The sequence below is a fragment of the Aquarana catesbeiana genome, linkage group LG11 (genome assembly GCF_042186555.1).
Source record: "Aquarana catesbeiana isolate 2022-GZ linkage group LG11, ASM4218655v1, whole genome shotgun sequence".
NCBI classification, from domain to species: Eukaryota; Metazoa; Chordata; class Amphibia; order Anura; family Ranidae; genus Aquarana; species Aquarana catesbeiana.
The window spans coordinates 192259769-192280420 of NC_133334.1; the positions used below are offsets into that span (position 1 = coordinate 192259769).

At 43.0% G+C, this 20652-nt stretch overlaps 1 protein-coding gene across 2 annotated transcripts in view; it reads left to right on the top strand.

Moving 5' to 3' along the window:
- The window catches only part of ACTN3 (actinin alpha 3), a 128772-nt gene that overhangs the window by 37466 nt on the left and 70654 nt on the right, over positions 1–20652 (top strand). Inside the window, exon 1 of one of the 2 annotated variants that reach the window (XM_073605150.1) lies at positions 8886–9192. The exons of the other annotated variant lie outside the window; for it this stretch is intronic. The gene's annotated coding sequence lies outside the window, so the exon portion shown is untranslated. Of the gene's footprint in view, positions 1–8885; positions 9193–20652 lie in introns of those variants that run through there. 2 annotated transcript variants of the gene reach the window in all.

Consider the following 20652-nt stretch of genomic DNA (forward strand, 5'->3'; position numbering starts at 1 on the left):
AGGACACATGCATGAAGCTTTTATTTAATTTTTGGTTGAATAATGATTCTATTTGGCATATTTTCTATATTTTTGGATGCATAGAATGCACCTTTTGGTTAAGTTCTATTGGCAGATAGCATATCTAATTTTATTTGTTTTCTTTTTTAATGCAAAATAAAAAAAATTGTGGAGAATAATACTTTGCTATGTATTTTACACAGTTTGGGAGTAGGCAGTTACATTTTTAAAAAATACAATGTAAAATTAACAAGGGACACCAACATAGTTGTAACTTGGATCTTAAAAAATACAGGATAATGGTGTTGTGGTAACTTGCACCAAAAAAAAAAAAATAAAAAAATAACAAGCATTATAATATTATTCTTGATATCACTAGAAAAAAAAGCCTTTGAAAATTTGTTTGTAATAACTACCTCAGTATCACCAGCAAAGCAGCTTCATTATTATCCCATTAAAGAAGAAAAGAATGTGCGCTGCATATCGAGATTTTATAATTTGCCATGTCACGAATGTTAATTCTGCATTACGAACGCAGGTTTACAAGACCAACTGCTTCTGGCTCGTCCTTGCTTCCGAGCATGCGTGTTTGTACTTTGGACTTTTGTTCGACGGACTTGTGTACACACGCTCGAAAAATCCGACAACAGACATTTGTCTGCAGAAAATTTAAAAGCCTGCCTTCCAACATTTGTCCACAGAAAATCTGACAACAATTGTCCGATGGAGCATACAAACAGTCGGATTTTCAGCCAACAGCCTGTCATCACACAATTCTCGTTGGAAAATCTGATCGCGTGTACGAGGCTTTAGGGTGTTCATCCAAGCACTAATACACTGCCCAACAAGAATTCTCTTGCCTTTGTGGCTGTGTGTGGTGAATAGATGAGCTTGGGAGTGTTATTCGGATATACCGTATTTATCGGCGTATAACACGCACCTTCACTTTAAGAGGGAAGTTTCAGGAAAAAAACTTAAATTTTAAATAAAGAACTGTGAAGCATCTGCAGCCTCACAAGTGCCATAAATGCAGCTTCACAAGTGCCATGAATGCAGCCCCACCATTGTCATGAATGCAGCCTCACCATTGCCATGAATGCAGCCCCACCACTGCCATGAATACAGCACCCCCATTGCCATGAATGCAGCCCCACCATTGCCATGAATGCAGCCTCACCATTGCCATGAATGCAACCCTACTACTGCCATGAATGCAGCCTCACTATTGCCATGAATGCAGCACCCCCCTTGCCATGAATGCAGCACCCCCATTGCCATGAATACAGCACTCCCATTGCCATGAATGCAGCACCCCCATTGTCATGAATGCAGCACCCCCATTGTCATGAATGCAGCACCCCCATTGACATGAATGCAGCACCCACATTGCCATGAATGCAGCACCCCCATTGACATGAACGCAGCACCCCAATTGACATGAATGCAGACTCACCATTGCCATCAGTGCAGCCTGATCCATGCCCATCTTCAGCCTCAGAGGGGACAGGGGGGGACGAGCACCAACAGATTACATGCAGGAGAAACTATTTTCTCTGCGGCCTCTTTAACACAAAGTCCTGCTATGATGGACAGAACAGTCGTCCAATGGCAGCGCTGATGGGACTTCCTATTACAGAGGCCGCTGTGTAAACAGGAAATTACCCTGTATGTACGGCACCCATCCTGTCCCCTCCCTGTCCCCTCCAAGGCAGCCAGCATGTATATCTTTTGTGGCCCCCAGCCCTTGGGGATTCGTTGGGGGCCACAAAAGATATACATGTCCAAATTACCAGGCTGGCCTTTCGAAACCATAACGCAGGCCGCAATTGGCCCACGGGACGGACTTTGGGCATACATTCCCTAGGCAAAACGAGCTATTAACATTTTCAGCAGGAAGGGGGACCCACTGCAAGGGTAAAGATTTTTCATCCTCAGAGTTCAGCTTTAACAGGAAATAAAAAGTATAAAGGGCTTTTGCAGGAAATGATACTAAATGATCTATTATTCAGTTAAAGTGCTGTCAAGAGGAAAATGTGTGGGCTACCATTGCTGTCTCTCCCTTCCAGGCTCCCTTCCAGGCTTGGCTCCCAACTGGAAAGAAATTCCAAATTCTTTATATACTTGTTTCAGAAGATAATGATACCAAAGCACCTTCACAGCAGCTATCTAGCATTTCTAGAAGAAAATGTGAGAATTGGCAGCCTACATGCTTCTCACAATAATTGTCACATTTTCATTATTTTTAACAAAAAATGACTTATTAATTCCTTTAATTGTTTGTTGATCATCATAAATAAAATACATCGTGAAAATCTTTACTAAGCATAGCCATGTATACCTATTAGTATAGTACACATATGCACAGGGATAAAAGTGCTGAGGTATGATTACTGCCTACCCTTACTGGCAGTATGAGCTCATTGTTTGCCATTTAGGCACACCTTGGTGAAAGAATCTTTGGATTGCGTCATTTCATATTACTGTACTTTGCAATTTATATCGTGTGGAATTCTCAGCAAGGCATAGATTCTCACAATAGATTGAAAATAGCTTTGTATCTTGATGTAAATTTCCAAATGAAAAGTATGGGGGAGTCACAAAAGTATAGGGTGGAGCATCCAATGGCAGCAAGCACAAAATTTGGAACTTTTTATGCTGATTGTTCTTCCTCATGGTAGTATTATGACGGGAGAGTAATACCAATTTATATCTTTACTGAACTGATCATCAGCTTCATCAAGCAAGGAATTAAATGGGAAAACAGCAACAGAGGTCGCATAAGAAAATCTTGTGTGACGTGACTCTTAAAGAAATCTTACTAAAGATACATTCAGACTGCCATTGTTGCCCTCCCTATCTGAAAGTGCTAGTTGCCTGGGATTCATGAATATGCTTTGGCTTCAAAAGGTCACTGACCTAGAACAACTATATTGATTATATTTTTGAAACTTATTTCATTTAATTTTTTGCATGCTTGTTCCAAATCAGTGACTTAAATATCCTAAAGTCACACACAGCCAAGCAACCAGTATTTTACAAAGGAGATTTACAAGGCAGCCATATATTTCTCTCCTGACAAGGTTACTTTAATGGACTAAGGCAGTGCATAGCACAATTCTGTGAGGTAAATTTGCAATTCTGTAATCAGTTAAGAAATTATTTGTGACTGGTGACTTTATTTTACACATAGTTACAGGCCCGTACACTGCCTTAGGAGGGTCTAATGCCAGGTACACACAGTTTGAAAATCGGTTAAAAATGGTCGGTTCGCCAGGACCGGCTTCTGTCGAACGGGCATGCTGGAAAACCAGCATCTGATCAGCGCTGGCAGCCAATGGCTTAGAGTGCTGACGTGTGTGTGTGTGTGTGTGTGTGTGTGTGTGTGTGGGGTAGTCCACCTGTCAGAATGTCAGAACACAGTAGCATAGAAGCGGAGATTGCTGTACTAACATTGCTTGTGTTAGTACAGTGATCTGTCAGTTTTTTTTGTTCAGCCCTCTGGGTTAAACAAAAAAAGACTTATAGTGTGTACCAGGCTTAAAATTAGGTTGGGTTGTAAGATTTTAATGGGATGGCTGGAACAGATCCTGAGAGGAAGCTGACGGGTTTGTCCTACTTTCCAGCTTTTTACCCAGGACTTTGAGGTAACAGATAAGGTATACACTGAATGATTAGAGACAGTTGGCATGGCCTATTATTAGTGCCTCACCATCAGAGTGGCAGTCCTGCAACTTGCGTTGTAACAGCTGTGACTGGTTTGGGAAAACACTGCCGCCGACTGCTGTCTTTTGTCACTGCTCTTTCTGCTGCTACTTTTTCTGTCACATTACAGAAATAGAACTGATTAACTAATTTTGTTTTGACTGAAGGTACCTGCAGAAAAGTAAATTATTTCAGAACACGGGGCAAAACTAAAATTACATTTCTAATTGTACATAAGCATCAAGAAAACATTCATTGTGTACTTAGCAGTGTGAGCCTGCAATTTTATCATGGGAATTGAATGATGTGGATGTCGTTGTGAGAGGATTGTTGCTATTAAGAACATTATGTGTATTATAAGTAAAAATAGTACTTAAAGTGGACCTGACCCCAAAAAAGTGTTGATTTCCTCTGCTATATAGGATATCCAGAAATGGTAGCTGTGTCTAAGCAGGGCCCTAAAAAAGGACCTTTTGTCTGCAGTTCCTCCTGGAAAATATCAGTACACCTTCTGGTATGTGAGTGTACCTTGGGACTCCTATACCTACAGCCTCATGTTTATCTGCACTGTAAGATTAAGGGCACTGCTGCCTTTGACTTCTAGTATTCGGAGTGAGATTTGCTGATATCACCGCTGTGCTGCTCACTGTTCTTTTTGCTGGAGGTTCTGACATGAGGAAACAAACCCCTGCCACTATCAAGATGGCCACCACCACATAGAGACACTGTACAGAACAAGGCATAGTTAGTCAGTAATGGGGTTATTATTATTGGTGGCTGGTCTTTTGATTTCTGACTGCCTGTTTATTAGGCAGAGTTTCCAGAGTTCAGTTCCTATGTAACCCCTTCATGACCACCCAACACATATATGCAGGGTCAAAAGGGTACACTTTAACACCCACACACTGCACATATGCATTATTGGGCGGTCAATAGTTATGTGCTGGGAGGGTGCTCACTGCATGCTCCCAGCACAAAGAAAGACAGCTCTTAGTACAGACTAAAAATCGGTAGCCATGGACCTGGCTTCTGATCATGTGACCGCTGTAACAGTGGTCTCATGATCGCTGATACTTCCCACCCTGTGGACATTCAGAACTGCCTAAAGGGACTCCGGGGCAGGCAGAAAGGGGTCAAACAAGACTGTTCATAAATGTAGAAAAAGGTGGATCATCGTGGAAATTAGAAGAACAGCAAGTTAGCCATATATAGCCTTTTCAGTACACCTGTCATGTGTACACATATGGGGGCTGCCACTGCTAAAATACCTTCTCAAAATTATAGTTGCCTGGCTGCTTCAATACTCTTGATTCATAGACCCAAAACAGTTATGCAGATAATGAAAGCTTGAGAAATGTAAGAATTCATTTTTTTCGTTCAGGGTCTGTGACCCCCCCCCCCCCCCAGCTTCTGTTAAAGAGGGAGGCAACCAGCACTTTCAAGAAAATTCCTATTGACCAAAAACTTAATAGCTGTGTGTTGTTGTGAAAGTGTAATTTTGCTATACTTATTAGAGTTATTAGAGTAACTTTTGCCTATTTAATGACAATAGTGCTGCAAGAAAACAGCAAATGAAGACTAGTAGTACACTTGTAGTGGTACAACATTGCTTTTATGTCCATTTATTACCACAGAAAATCCGTAGTAAACATACAATTGTCAAAGTCAATAGTCCATTCAGATTTCTGCACATATTTAGTATTGTGATAAATGCAGCCTGCATAATTTTTACTGTCTCAATGTGTGTTTTGGGGCATATAAAAATGAATGAAAAAACTCACATGTAGTATGCATTAAAGCAGTATGCAGAGATTTTTTTTTTAGATAAGACCATGTAAAACACATGTAAATACCCGTTACAAATGCTCTTATAGAGGAACTGAACTCTTCAAGCTTGCCCAACAAAAGGCACACAGAGAGTAAAACACTACTCCCACTATTTACTCTTGTCTCCCTGCATCTTCCCCCATTAATTACACACCGTGCCTTGTTCTGCATTGTGTCTCTGTTTTGTGGGAGTGACCACTCTGGTAAAGGCAGGGCATTATTAGGTAACAGCCTCAAGCAAGAAAACCAGTGAGCAGCACAGACAGTTAAATCTGGAAGGATGTACCTGAACTCGAGAGTGTCCAGATAAGGGCAACAGACCTAAAAAGGGGGCTGGAGGACCTCAACTATGAGCATAAACTACAAACATTAAACTTATTCTCCCTGGGGGAAAAAAAAAACACTTAAAGTGTTTGTAAACCTAAAAAAATGATGTTACTGCCTCTTGTAATACATGTAATACATTTTTTATTATTGTTTTTTTCAGCCCTGCCTGTGTTGTGCAATACCTGGTTGATCCTGCCTGTGCATCTCCTCCTGAGAGTAAACTGACCACTCTAGCATGGCTGCCAATCCATGTTAGTGCGGTCAGTTTACATCTTGTGTCATACCGCTGTTAATACAGGCACGCTGTGCTAGAGCACAGCGTGCCTGTATCTCCGTTGTCTGTGGAAAGCCGTGCCCCCTCTAATCATGCCTCCCCCAGCCGCTCCTCCCCTATTCTCACTGGACTTGGGTGGGGAAAGTGATGTTGCCGTTGGGTCTGACTACATTTTATTGCTATGGAAATGCAGAAGCTCAGTGGCAACATAATTTTTTGCAATAACATCATACCCCCCTCTCTTGGCATGCCCACCAGCAGGTCCGTGGATCGCTCAGCAAGCAAGAGTGATCACGTGACCTGCAATTTTACAAGGAATATCTCTACAGTCATGTATATTAAGAAAAAAAATGACCCTTGATTTAGGACAGTATAGCATTTATCTGTAAAATAATGTGTCTGTCATTAATTGACTTTACAACTACTTTAAGAGGGGATATGAAGCAATGTACAAATCCTTGAATTGTGACTCTAGCATTGGGAGGAAATACTTTAACCTTAGGTCTCTAAAAAAGACATGAGGCCACACAATGAAGTTGGATGAGAAGCGGTTCAGTCTTAAATTGCAAAAGGGGCTTTTTACTGTTATGGTCCTTAGGATGTTGTTGCTGTTGGTGGTGTCAGCAAAGAGTGTAGATAAGTTAAAAAAACTTTAAGATGCGTTTCTTAGTGAGCACAATGTACAGGGATATGGAATAGTAGTCTCTGTCTCTCACACACACACACACGCTCAGGTTGAACTGAATGTACTGGTGTCTTTATTGGACCTTACCAACTATGTACCCATGTAAACTCTGTTGAGATTACCAGCCAGAGGTCTTAAATTCGCACTGAATGTATGCAACTTTGATGCACTAGGTACAGGAGTACCTAGGCACACTCACATACCAGGAAGTATGCTGCTATTTTTCATGAGGAACCCAGGGCCGGATTTCCCACAAGGCCACCGAGGCCAGGCCTCGGGGCGGCAGTGGTACAGGGGCGGCTCCGCTCCTGCAACGAATTCTCGGCCACCCCCCACACTAACATAGCAGCATGTGATGCAGCGCACCCGGGCGCCAGAGAGGTGGGGGCGCTGAAGCACTAGAGTGCTCCTCTCCCTCCTCTTCCTCCTCTCTGTGTGTGTCCAGACTGAGGCGGCGACCTCCGCAGGTCACCGCCGCTGCTGGTTTTACGATGCTCAAGCCTGTCCCCCCTCCCTCCTCCTGTCAGAGAAGGAGAGCAGCCGAAGGAGATCGGAGCGGCTGATCGGAGCGGCTGGTCTCTGTGCGGGGGAGGGGGGGGCGCGTGTTCTCCTGTGTCCTCCTGTGTCTCTCACTCCCGCCCAAGCCTGTCTCCATCTGTACACTAATGGAGGGGGGGTTGTCCTGGGATGTCTGCACTAATGGAGGGGGGGTTGTCCTGGGGGGTCTGTACTAGTGAAGGGGGGGTTTGTCCTGGGATGTCTGTACTAATGGAGGGGGGGTTGTCCTGGGGGGTCTGTACTAGTGAAGGGGGGGTTTGTCCTGGGATGTCTGCACTAATGGAGGGGGGGTTGTCCTGGGGGGTCTGTACTAGTGAAGGGGGGGTTTGTCCTGGGATGTCTGCACTAATGGAGGGGGGGTTGTCCTGGGGGTCTGTACTAGTGAAGGGGGGGGTTTGTCCTGGGATGTCTGCACCAATGGAGGGGGGGTTGTCCTGGGGGTCTGTACTAGTGAAGGGGGAGTTTGTCCTGGGATGTCTGCACTAATGGAGGGGGGGTTGTCCTGGGGGGTCTGTACTAGTGAAGGGGGGGGTTTGTCCTGGGATGTCTGCACTAATGGAGGGGGGGTTGTCCTGGGGCTCTGTACTAGTGAAGGGGGGGGTTTGTCCTGGGATGTCTGCACCAATGGAGGGGGGGTTGTCCTGGGGGTCTGTACTAGTGAAGGGGGGGTTTGTCCTGGGATGTCTGCACTAATGGAGGGGGGGTTGTCCTGGGGGGTCTGTACTAGTGAAGGGGGGGTTTGTCCTGGGATGTCTGCACCAATGGAGGGGAGGTTGTCCTGGGGGGTCTGTACTAGTGAAGGGGGGGTTTGTCCTGGGATGTCTGCACCAATGGAGGGGGGTTGTCCTGGGGGGTCTGTACTAGTGAAGGGGGGGTTTGTCCTGGGATGTCTGCACTAATGGAGGGGGGGTTGTACTGGGGGTCTGTACTAGTGAAGGGGGGGTTTGTCCTGGGATGTCTGCACTAATGGAGGGGGGGGTTGTCCTGGGATGTCTGCACTAATGGAGGGGGGGTTGTCCTGGGGGTCTGTACTAGTGAAGGGGGGGTTTGTTCTGGGGGTCTGTACTAGTGAAGGGGGGGTTTGTCCTGGGATGTCTGTACTAATGAAGGGGGGGGATGTCCGGGGGGGTTTGTACTAATGAAGGGGGGGGTTGTCCTGGGGGTCTGTACTAATGGAGGGGGGTTTGTCCTGGGGGGGTCTGTACTAATAAAGGGAGGGGTGGTTTGTCCTGGGGGGGTCTGTGCTAATGGAGGGGGTTGACCTGAGGGGGGTTGTACTAATGGAGGGGGAGTTGTCCGGGGGGGTTTGTACTAATAGAGGGGCGTTTGTCCTGGGGGTCTGTACTAATGGAGGGGGGTTTGTTCTGGGGGGGGTCTGTACTAATGAAGGGAGGGGGGTTTGTCCTGGGGGGATCTGTACTAATGAAGGGAGGGGGGTTTGTCCTGGGGGGATCTGTACTAATGAAGGGAGGGGGGTTTGTCCTGGTGGGGGTCTGTACTAATGGATGGGGGTTTGTCCTGGAGGGGTCTGTACTAATGGAGGGGGGTGGTTTGTCCTGGGGGGGTCTACACCGAGGAAAGTACACCCAGGACTCCAGAGGGAGAGGACACTGCTGAGGGAAAACCATTAGAGAGAGAGAACCCGGCTGCCCTGTGCCACCAGAGGGAAAGCCACACAGCCTGGTGCCATCCCTGGCGGAGAAAGGAATGGAGTCATTGCAGGAATACAGATCTGGGTGCTACCCAGCGGAATCGCCACGGGCAATTCAGAGTGAGCTGACTCCTGATCAGAGGAACTATTGCTGTATCGCTGGGTCAGGTGAGAGGGACGATCGGCCATTATCTACTAATGTCCATAGGAACTGCAGTCTCTGACCGTCTCCTGTATCATGTCTGCAGTCTCTGACCGTCTCCTGTATCATGTCTGCAGTCTCTGACCGTCTCCTGTATCATGTCTGCAGTCTCTGACCATCTCTTGTATCATGTCTGCAGTCTTTGACTGTATTATGTCTGGGGGCTCTTTCTGGTGGTGTGTGTGTGTGTGTGTGTGTGTGTGTGGGGGGGGGGGCGGCATTGAAGGGCCCGGCCTTGGGGCGGCAAAGGGAGTAAATCCGGGCCTGGAGGAACCCCAGATAAAAGTTATAGTTTTAGGTTCCGTTCATACCAGAACGCAGTGCAGGAAACCCACATTCTGTGTGCGGTTCCTGCACCTCTTTCGAAATGCACTGCAGTTACCATGTTCAAATGTACTGCAGTTGCGATCTGCAGTAAGTGTCAATGTTAACAACACCCCAGACTAAGGTGACCAGATTTTTAAAACGAAATCCGAGGACATGTTTTTTTTTTTATTGACAAATGGTAAACTATTTTATAAGCATATTTTCCTCAAATGATATATGCAGTGTTTATGGAATGATTGTATGATATATATGTTATTTCTCATATTTCTTCCATGAGACAAAAAAAAAAGGTTAGGGCAGTACAGTGACAGTATACGGCAGGTTAGGGCAGTACAGTGACAGTATACGGCAGGTTAGGGCAGTATGTAGTGACAGTATACGGCAGGTTAGTTCAGTATGTAGTGACAGTATACGGCAGGCTCGTTCAGTATGTAGTGACAGTATACGGCAGGCTCGTTCAGTATGCAGTGACAATATACGGCAGGTTAGTTCAGTATGTAGTGACAGTATAAGGTAGGCTCGTTCAGCATGTAGTGACAGTATACAGCAGGCTCATTCAGTATGTAGTGACAGTATACAGCAGGCTCGTTCACTATGCAGTGACAATATACGGCAGGTTAGTTCAGTATGTAGTGACAGTATACAGCAGGCTCATTCAGTATGAAGTGACAGTATACGGCAGGCTCGTTCAGTATGTAGTGACAGTATACGGCAGGCTAGTTCAGTATGTAGTGACAGTATACGGATGGCTAGTTCAGTATGTAGTGACAGTATACGGCAGGCTCAATCAGTATGTAGTGACAGTATACGGCAAGCTAGTTCAGTATGTAGTGACAGTATACAGCAGGCTCGTTCAGTATGTAATGACAGTATATGGCAGGCTCGTTCAGTATGTAGTGGCAGTATACGGCAGGCTCGTTTGGTATGTAGTGACAGTATACGGCAGGCTCGTTCAGTATGTAGTGACAGTATACGGCAGGCTCGTTCAGTATGTAGTGACAGTATACGCCAGGCTAGTTCAGTATGTAGTGACAGTATACGGCAGGTTAGGACAGTGTAGGGTGAAATAGTGACATGTTAGGTCTGTATGTAATGACAGTGTGCTCAGTCACTTACAGCATGGCAGGTGATGGAGATTCCCAGGCAGCTGTGCTTTCTCCTCCTCTTTCTTCTTTAGCCGCAGGATCAGCCTGAGGGGAGGAGTCTGTAGGAGGAGTGGAGGAGGTAGCCACGCCCTGACCCCGCCCACCAATTCCGGCAGTCTCAGGAGATAGTAAACATCCCTGAGGGACAGCCTAAGCTGATTAGACAACAGGGGAGTGTTACAGACAGCCTCCCCCATACCGCTGGAATCTCTGCTATCCCGATGGACTTTTTACAAACTGCAAGGACAGGGAAGTGCAGGCCCCCCCCCCCCATGGATCTGGTGCCCGCTCATTAAGGGTATTGTACTGGCTTAAATGTGGCCCTGCCTGATGCCGCCCCTGCAATCCGGGGACAGATTTGTTCCGGGGAGAGTGTCCTCAGTCCTGGGACTGTCTGGTCACCCTACCCCAGACGCAGGTTGCAAACGCAGTGCATTTGCCTGCATAGTGCATTTCAAAAAGTAGTGCATGAACTACTTTTGGTGTGGTGCAGTGTAATTTGAGCCCATTCAAAATGAATGGGCTCAAATCACACCACACTGAACTGCATGTGAATTGCACAGGAGTGTGCGATTCCTAATGTCAATGGGCCCTAAGGGTAGTACTTAGGCACAATTAACATTTAACAAAGCAATCATAAAATCAAATGCTAAGATTGTTAAAAAGGCATTGACTCAACAGACTTAAATATGTATTGCCCTCCCCCATCCTAAGAACATGATAGACAGAAAACATTTAAAAAAAGAAAAATTGTATACTCACCGTTCTGTCATTTTTCCTTTCTTGTGTGCTTCCTATGGCTGAATCCTCACAGGGTGGGCCGCACTCCCTTTAACCGCTTCCCGACCGCCTCACGCAGATATACTGCGGCAGAAGGGCACGTACAGGCAGAATCACGTACCTGTACGTTGCCCTTTAAGAAGCGGCTTGCAGGCGCGCTCGCGCCCGCTGGAAGCTCCGTGAGCATGATCGTGGGTCCCGCGGACTCGATGTCTGTGGGGATACCCGTGATCGTCTTACGGAGAGGAAGAACGGGGAAATGCTGCTGTAAACAAGCATTTCCCCATTCTGCCTAGTGACACTGACACTGATTCCCACTTCCTGTAATCGGGAGCGGTGATCAGTGTCGTGTCACACACAGCCCCCTTCCCCCCACAGTTAGAATCTCTCCCTAGGACACACTTAACCCCTACAGCACCACCTAGTGGTTAACCCCTTCACTGCCAGTCACATTTACACAGTAATCAATGCATTTTTAATTGCACTGATCGGTGTATAAATGTGAATGGTCCCAAAATCGCACCAAAAGTGTCCGATTTGTCCGCTATAATGTCGCAGTCACGATAAAAATCGCTGATCGCCACCATTACTAGTAAAAAGAAAATATTAATAAAAATGCCATAAAACTATCCCCTATTTTGTAGACGCTATAACTTTTGCGCAAACCAATCAATAAACGCTTATTGGGATTTTTTTTACCAAAAATATGTAGAAGAATACATATCGGCCTAAACTGAGGTAAAAAATGTTTTTTATATTTTTTTTTGGGATATTTATTATAGCAAAAAGTTAAAAATAATGCGTTTTTTTCAATTTTTTTTGTTTATAGCGCAAAAAATAAAAACCACATAGGTGATCAAATATTACCAAAAGAAAGCTCTATTTGTGGGAAAAAAGGACGTCAATTTTGTTTGGGAGCAATATCACAGGACCGCGTCATTGTCAGTTGGTCTTTGGCCAGCCAAATGGTCCGGGGCTTAAGTGGTTAACGCCAAAGAACTGGTTATTCTATAAACTTTCCCTAGTCATAGATGTACCTTCTTATGACATCATCAACTGCGATGGAAAATTATATGCTGCCAAATTATTTCACCAGAAAGGCAGGAGCTAGGCTAGGAGATAAAAGAAACAATGTAGGATAAATGTACAGTATCAAAAAGTTTACTATACAGTAAGGCTGGAAGATCTAATATGCTTCTGACAAACTTCACCACAGTAAAAGATGCCTGATTAATCTTGTAATGTGCCATAAATGTTCCATATGAAAGCTTTTTATATAGTTTTGCCACAATGTTTCAAATGGCCATCCAAAATGATGTCCTCACTTTGGTTTATAGAATTTTTACCTGAAATGTAGAGAACACTTTAGAAAGCAGCTCTCCTGGTTCCTTCTGCCAACCTCTACATCACCAATGTCCCCTGTTATGATGCCGAGATCACCAGGAGAAACCATTTCTCAGCAGTCAAGTGGTGTTCAGCAGTGTGAGCGGCAGTACATACATATTTGTTTTACAAGTGTGCCTTTCCTTGGAGACTCTGCTATTGCGGTCTCTTTAAAACAGAAATGTTATAAAATGCTGAAACTAAAGGCTACAACCGCAGGAAGACCAGCTGTCCCCCTCCCCATTTCCAAAAGTAGCTGTGTCAAAAGATTTATTTGTATCAGCTAGTACTAGGAAAATTGCTAAATTTAGTTTATTGTAGTCCAGTTCTTTGTAATCACACATTTATTTGTGCTAGTATTTAGGATAAGAAACCAATCAAATTGACAAAAAAAATCAATGCATATCATTTTTGTCTGCTTAGTACAACAGCCTAGTCATTGGTTATATTCGAAAACTTTTGGTTAATGCAAAATCCAAACTGTTGTTTGTGTCCTCCCCACTGGGGAGAATCCCTTCCATCCTGCTGTTTCACCAAAACAGCAATGTAATCTTTTCAATAGGGCACAGGCATCAATATAAAGCTGATAAAATGTTCTAGTCTATCCAAAAAAAAATTGGCTTGAAGTTTTATTATGAAGTATTACTACAGCCTAAACATTTTTTTTTCTTTTAGATAGGATAGGGAATGGTTATAAGCTCTGCCAGGTTTTTATTTTTTATATCTCTCTGTTTTTGGAGAGAGCTAAACTCGTTATTCTTGGGGACCATTGTCAACCCAGATAGCAAGCAATTGTGCTGCAAGATTGAAAATGACTTGCTAGGATATTACTAGAGTTGCAAGGGTTTACAAGTTTAATGCATAATTGCAGCAAGTCCACATTACATGACTCAACTTTCTTTGCAAACATTCTGCAAGTTCTGGTTCAGTTACGTTGGGCAAAAGTCATCCCACCAGAGGGGTCACACAGGGGTCACTGTGGCTGAATTATCATGCTGTAGATTTGCAGAGCTCTTGCTGTAGACTCACCACTGCAACTTTGCTCTTGCTAGAGACTTGCCACGCAAATTTGCTACAAATTGGAAAAGTGCCAACTAGAACTTGTGCTTTAAGTGTTCTGCAAGTGTACAACCTGCCAGTGAAAATGTGCAGCAAGTTAACACTGCCACAAATTTGTGGCAAGTTATCCTTGCTATCTGGGAATGGAAGGAAAGTTGAGGGGGGAATCTAAAACGTTAAATAGAGGGAACATCTCCCACTGGGGAGAATTGTTTTGGGACTGTCAGAGGTGAGATTTTCCCTCATACTTGGAGAGGATTACACTTTTTCTGGTTGTGTCTTGGAGAGAAACAGGAAGTGCAAGGAAATCTGCCTAATGAGAGTAAAGATGCTAGGGTTCTAATCCTTCCTTACTATAGCTAAAACACGTGTATATATTGTGTGTATATATATATATATATATATATATATATATATATATATATATATATATATATATATACACACATACACACACACACACACACACACACACACACACACACACACATTCACTGGGGGTTTATGTAATATAAGAGAGTTTTTAAAACCATTAAACCAATTAAATCGGATGTATTTAAAAAAGTGACCATGCATTATACATTCAGAATGTTCAGTCTCCATTAGCTCTACCACACATTCTGAAGTATGAAGGCCTATCTGAATGGATACAAACTGAAATTATTGTTTAGGGTTGCATTATTTATCATATGATATAGTTTTGGTAAATCTAAAGAAGATTGTACAATTCAATTGTACAGTGTATGGCCAGGTTAAGATGTACTAAAACATCTCTATACAATTTTAAAATATAACACTTCTAGATGAACCCAACCCCTTTCACTGCTCACAGGCCATCCTGTATATGCCTTGATTTCCTGCAATCAGCTGTGCATCAAGGCCCTGGAGTCTGCTCTTGCTCCACTGTAGTCCCAAATAATGGGCTGCACACCAAAGAATTTAGCCAAGGTTTTTTTTGCAATGACAGCACTCCACTTACACCCACCCAAAGCCATGCCTCCCACATGTTTCACCTGGGGATCATTCCCATGATTAAGCCCTGCAATGGGTGAAACATCTTGGGGGAATGGCTTTGGGTAGGAATGAGCAGCCCAGATAACAGTTGAGCTGCAATTTGAAAATGAGTGTGTTGCACAATTGCAGCAAGTCCGCATTGCATGACTCCAGATCAACTTTCTTTGAAAACATTCTGCAAGTCTGCTTCAGTTCAGTTATGTTGTGCAACAGAACTCTGCCTATAGACTCACCACTGCAACTTTTCTCTTGCTAGAGACATGTCATGCAAATTTGCTACAAATTGGAAAAGTGTCAACTAGAACTTGTGATTCAAGCGCTCTGCAAGTGTTCAACTTGCTAGTGAAAATATGCAGCAGGTTAACAAAAGTTCCAATTCAACACTGCCACAAATTTGTGACAAGTTATCCTTGCTATCTGGGAGTGTGCTGTCATTGCAATAATCCTTGGCTTGAGTTGAATGTCTTTGGTGTGCAGCCTGTTATTTGGATGGTGGACTAAAGTTAGAGCCACAACAACATATTTTATCCACTTTTATAGAATAAAGCTCCATTTGCTCTTCCCCACCCAATCATCTTCCATTAGGAATAAAATGATCTGGCCAGACCTAAACAGGCTGGGGCCATGACTGCTGCAAATGTCTGGCCTGAGTTTGTTTGATTACATACAGGAAAATATGTGAACAGACAACTCCTTTGTTACACCAGCATCTCAAAATAACAGATTTTATTACAATGGATTCACCGAACAATGCACCAAACATATACTCAGTCATGGCATATATACTGGCTATCTTTGGTTACATGTGATTAAATATATCCTTTTGAGGAGGAGGGTGAGTTGGAGGAATTTGGGCTTTGTTCTACAAAATAAAGTTATATTAAAAAAAAGAAAAGGACAGCCCTAAAGTCAGGATTCCCAAGATAGGCGACTTAGCCCTTAATACGTAAACCACGTAAATCAAGCAATAGTTTGATATACAGCAACAGGAAAAGAGCCAATATTTGTAATAGCATATATCATACAGCAATGCTATTAGGTAAATGCCTAAGGCCTAATGTATTTATGTTTTGGATTTAAAGTACTTTTGTGGGAACCAAAAGGCTGCATCAATGTTTAGTTTCTAAATATTACTTTAGAGAGTCTAGTGTCCATACAGATATACCCACCAAGAGTTTCTCTTGTAAAGCCGCTGTTCTGAGCTATAATGGTTTGCGTGTGTAAGGGAAGTAGCCAGAGGAATTTAGCATCATGTAACAGCTGCTATTCTGGACAGTGGATCCTTTAAAGGTAATGTCTAAATTAGCTCCAGATTCCTCCTCTGTAGAGGAGGGGTAGGGAAGGGAGAAAGATAGGGGCATGAGGTCATATGGATATTTTAAATGGCTTAATTAGGATATAGATTGAAATACAAGGGATAGGAAGATAGATTTTAGGCTTTAGAAAGGATAGTTAGTTGAGGACACCTTGCAAAGATTTTTTTCTATCCAACTGATTTCACGATTGGAAAAACAATTGTAGCATGTCTGTCTGTAGTAATATAGGGCTTTATCTGTTAGAAGGTCCTAAATATGAACTGTCTGTTTTTTCACAGAACAGCCAATCAAATTCAAAAGGTCAAACTGTCATTTTTAAAACCTATGCCCACAGTTAACATTCACTTGTATAGTATGCCAGCATGCTGCTTCCATTATTAAAGCTTTCTACTTTAGTTGCCAAGTTATTTATGGATCATTAAAGCAACCAATGTAAAGCTTAAAGCGATATTAAATGCAAAACCAAAAATGTAATATATTGCAGCTTATCAATCATTAGATATGGTGACTGCGTTAGTTTTCTTTTTTTTCTCGGTGTTTTCACCTGGTGGTCTGGTCACCTCCTATTTAGAGTGTTCCCACTCTAGATAAAGGCACACAGGGCATCTCTGGACAGCAGCATTGTCAGTTTAGGGGAGGGGAATATTATATGTACTAGCAGGTTTTGGATACACTAACAAATTGAAGCCAAAATCTAGCTCACACTGCAGTTACACAAGCAGTCACAGCTACGTTTTTTTTTCTTTTGAGATAAAGGTTTTACAGGAATAAATTGTATCTAATCATTGTAAGTGCCCCAGTCAGTGGTAAATAGATTGTCTGAACACTCCAACTGATACATTTGCAAGAGAGCTTGTTTTGTTGAAAAACAACAGACTTACTGGCTGGATCACAGCTGAAAATAAAGGAAATAAATTTTAAAAAAGAAAACTAATGCGGCCATCACATCTAAGAACTGGTAAGCTGCAATATATCAAATGTTTGATTTTTGGCTTAATACCACTTTAACTGAGATGTCAATTCAAACATATGCAAACAAAGAGAAAAATGGCAAAAATACAAATTTAAGGATAAAAGAAAATAGGCATAATTTTTCAGTGTTTGAAATAAGAACTAGCTGGTCGAATACAGTGTGCATTGCCCGAGATGAACTAAGCAGACTAAAATGTGTGAAAAATGTTGTTTGGAATAAATACGCTGGTGCTGACATGGTAATGACTTGGCATATCAAACTTTTGTTGCTGACAATCACTGTTAGCATGTCTTAGGGGTTAAGGTAGCTTTACTACTAAGTGGAGTTTTAGAGTTAAATGTGAACTCTAGGCAAATATAAAAGATACAAATTAGTGCAGCTCTGTAATTATTAATACATCACTAAATATATATATTTTAAATGCAGGCCATATAATTCTCCAAATTTGACCTAGTTTCAGCCTCTTGTAGTCTTTGTACAGCAGAGATAGGAACCTATCAGTCTAAAGGCCCATACACACGATCGGACCTTTTGACAACAAACGTGCAAATTAGCTGTTTTAAGGCAACATCCGACCATGTGTACACTCTATTGAACAAACTTTTTCGGTTTTCATTGGACAAATGTTGGCTGTGCGAACAGACAAACTTGGCAGCAACAAAAGTCCTACGTCGGCAAGTCCAATCGTATATACACAAAACCATCGGACTTTAGTACAAAGTACAAACATGCATGCTCAGAACCAATGCAAAAGATCAGACAGCAATACAGAATTTGACCAAAGGGTGGCATCGGAGAATTGAACATCCTCTTTTTAAGTGTCGTCAGTACGTTGAAATGTCACTACGTTCGCGTTTGTTGCCTAAAAAGTCCTGCTGTGTGTATGCAATACAAGTTCACGGCCAATGCCCTTTGGACAGAAATCCACGGAAAAGTTTGTTTAAAGTCCGATCGTGTGTACGAGGCTTTAGAAGCATGCTGATAGGAAGAGAGAAAAGAGAGAGATAGAGATGAACTCATTACTGTGCCGCTTCTACTTTCACTGTCCAGTCACAGGGTGGGATGTGTCCTGGAAGACCTGGGCTCAGAAGAGCTGGGTTGAATAATGGTGGCCAACAGACTGAGAACATCTATCTGCAGAAAAAAAGCACTGTGGTTTAAAACTCTTAATTCAAGTTGAATATTGCAGCAAAAGTTGGTTTAGCTATTTTATATTTTAATGAGCTATCCTTTGTTATTTGTTCTGTTTTGAACCTAAAGCTTGCATTTGCAGACTAGGGCTTCTCTCTTGGACTCTAGTGGTAAGATATTTGCATTTGGATTCCTAGGTCAGCAAATATAACTTTTGGATGGAATGATTAGTTACTGCAGGGTGCCCCCCCCCCTACACACACACAAGCAGATTTTTTAAAATATGGCTGCAAAGGATTATACAGAACTCAGATATAAGCCAACTGGAAGAATGCCTTTGGTGCTTAGCAATGTTTCTTGAATAGCATTAACAAATTATTGGTTAATGTCACTTTTCTGGAACTGCATTTTAAGGCCTCATTTATACTGCCACATTTTATGGGCGCTTAGCAGACAGTTCTGACCCCTGCCAAGTGCCCATAAACCAGCTGGTCTAAAAGTGTCTACTAAGCTGACTGCCCAGTTCACAGTTGGTTGGCAGAGATTGTGACATATTGGCCTGAATACAGTAAGCAGAGTTTGGTTTGAGGCTACATCAGGTTTTGTATAGTGGGCATGATCATATTTATTTCAATAGATGAAAGCAATTTAACCCCCCCCCCCCCGCCCTCCTGACCAGGCCATTTTTTTGCGATAGGGCACTGAGTTACTTTAACTGACAATTGCGTGGTTGAGCGACACTGTACCCAAACAAAATGTATATCTTTTTCCCCACAAATAGAGATTTATTTTGGTGGTATTTGATCACTGCTGCATTTTTTATTTTTTGCGCTCTAAACAAAAAAAGACAGACAATTAAAAAAAACAAAAAAAAAAAAAAAAAACAATATTTTTTACGGCAGACTTTGCCCGGCAGACGGGATTTCGTCGGACAATACAATCGTGTGTGGGCTCCAGCGGACTTTGTTTTCTCAAAAGTTGGATGGACTTAGATTTGAAACATGTTTTAAATCAATCCGTCGAAATCGAGTCCGGTCAAAAAGTCCGCTTGTCTGTATGCTAGTTCGACGGACAAAAAGCCACGCTAGGGCAGCTATTGGCTACTGGCTATGAACTTCCTTGTTTTAGTCCGGTCGTACGTCATCACGTACAAATTCGACGGACTTTGGTGGATTGTGTGTAGGCAAGTCCGTTCATTCAGAAAGTCCGTCGTAAAGTACATCGAAAAGTCCGCCGGGCAAAGTCTGCCGTAAAGTCCGCTCGTGTGTACGCGGCATAACTGACACTTTTGACACTTTTTTGGGAACCAGTGGCATTAATACAGTGATCAGTGCTAAAAATATGCACTGTCACTGCTATACACTGGCTGGGAAGGGGTTAAACATTAGGAGCAATCAAAGGGTTAACTGTGTGTCTAGCTGATGTCTTCTTACTGTGGGAGAGATGCTTGTACTAGGGAAAGACAGCTTTGCAGGAACACATGATCCATGTCTGCCTTGTTTACATAGGCAGACTGCCATTTTGCCTGTGTACCAAATGATCAGCAGGTTTTGGCGGACGTCGAGTCCACAGTAGCCACCCATCGGCTCCCCCTGTGACTAACCACAACGGAAGCAAGCCACACATGGTGCGCACTCATGCCCGCTACCCGGGAGTGCAGGATCAGGCATATATTTTTATAGTTTTTAGAAAAAAAAGCATACAGTAGAAAGGCACAATACTTTGTCCTAGATGGAATGCAAACATGGGACAAAAAGCACAGGGCTCTAATAAATATGCAGTGATCCCTGAATAGAAGTTAGATCTTCATAATATGAGAATATTACAGCAAGGCCTAGCTCAAAAATGAGAGACAAGTGCATTCCAAAAGGTCTCAAGATCCTAGGGCCCTGAACTGTAGCCAACAAAATTCCAATCCAATGGTAACAGGGGGTACTACCAATCCACTTGAATGGTAAAATGGAGCAAGTGTATGGTAGATTTGGAAAGCAGCAACATACAGTAAAGCAAAAGAGAAAAGGCATTAGGGAGATAAAAGCAAAAAATAAAAACTTAGAGAGTGTAAAGCAAGAGTGAAAGGAAGGTGAGAGGGAGGGAAGTAATGCAATAGAAGGGTAGCTAAAGTGCTGTGAGTGTAGCCTAGAAGAAAAAAACATTTAGGATCTTTGAGTTCATTCTGGATCTCTTGTATTACCGTCTTATCCAAGTAGTAACATCAGAGACATTCAGGCAACTTGTATTTAAAAAAGAGGTCGTCACCAGCAATTTCTGGATACCTCCATGTCCAAGTTTCCTTTA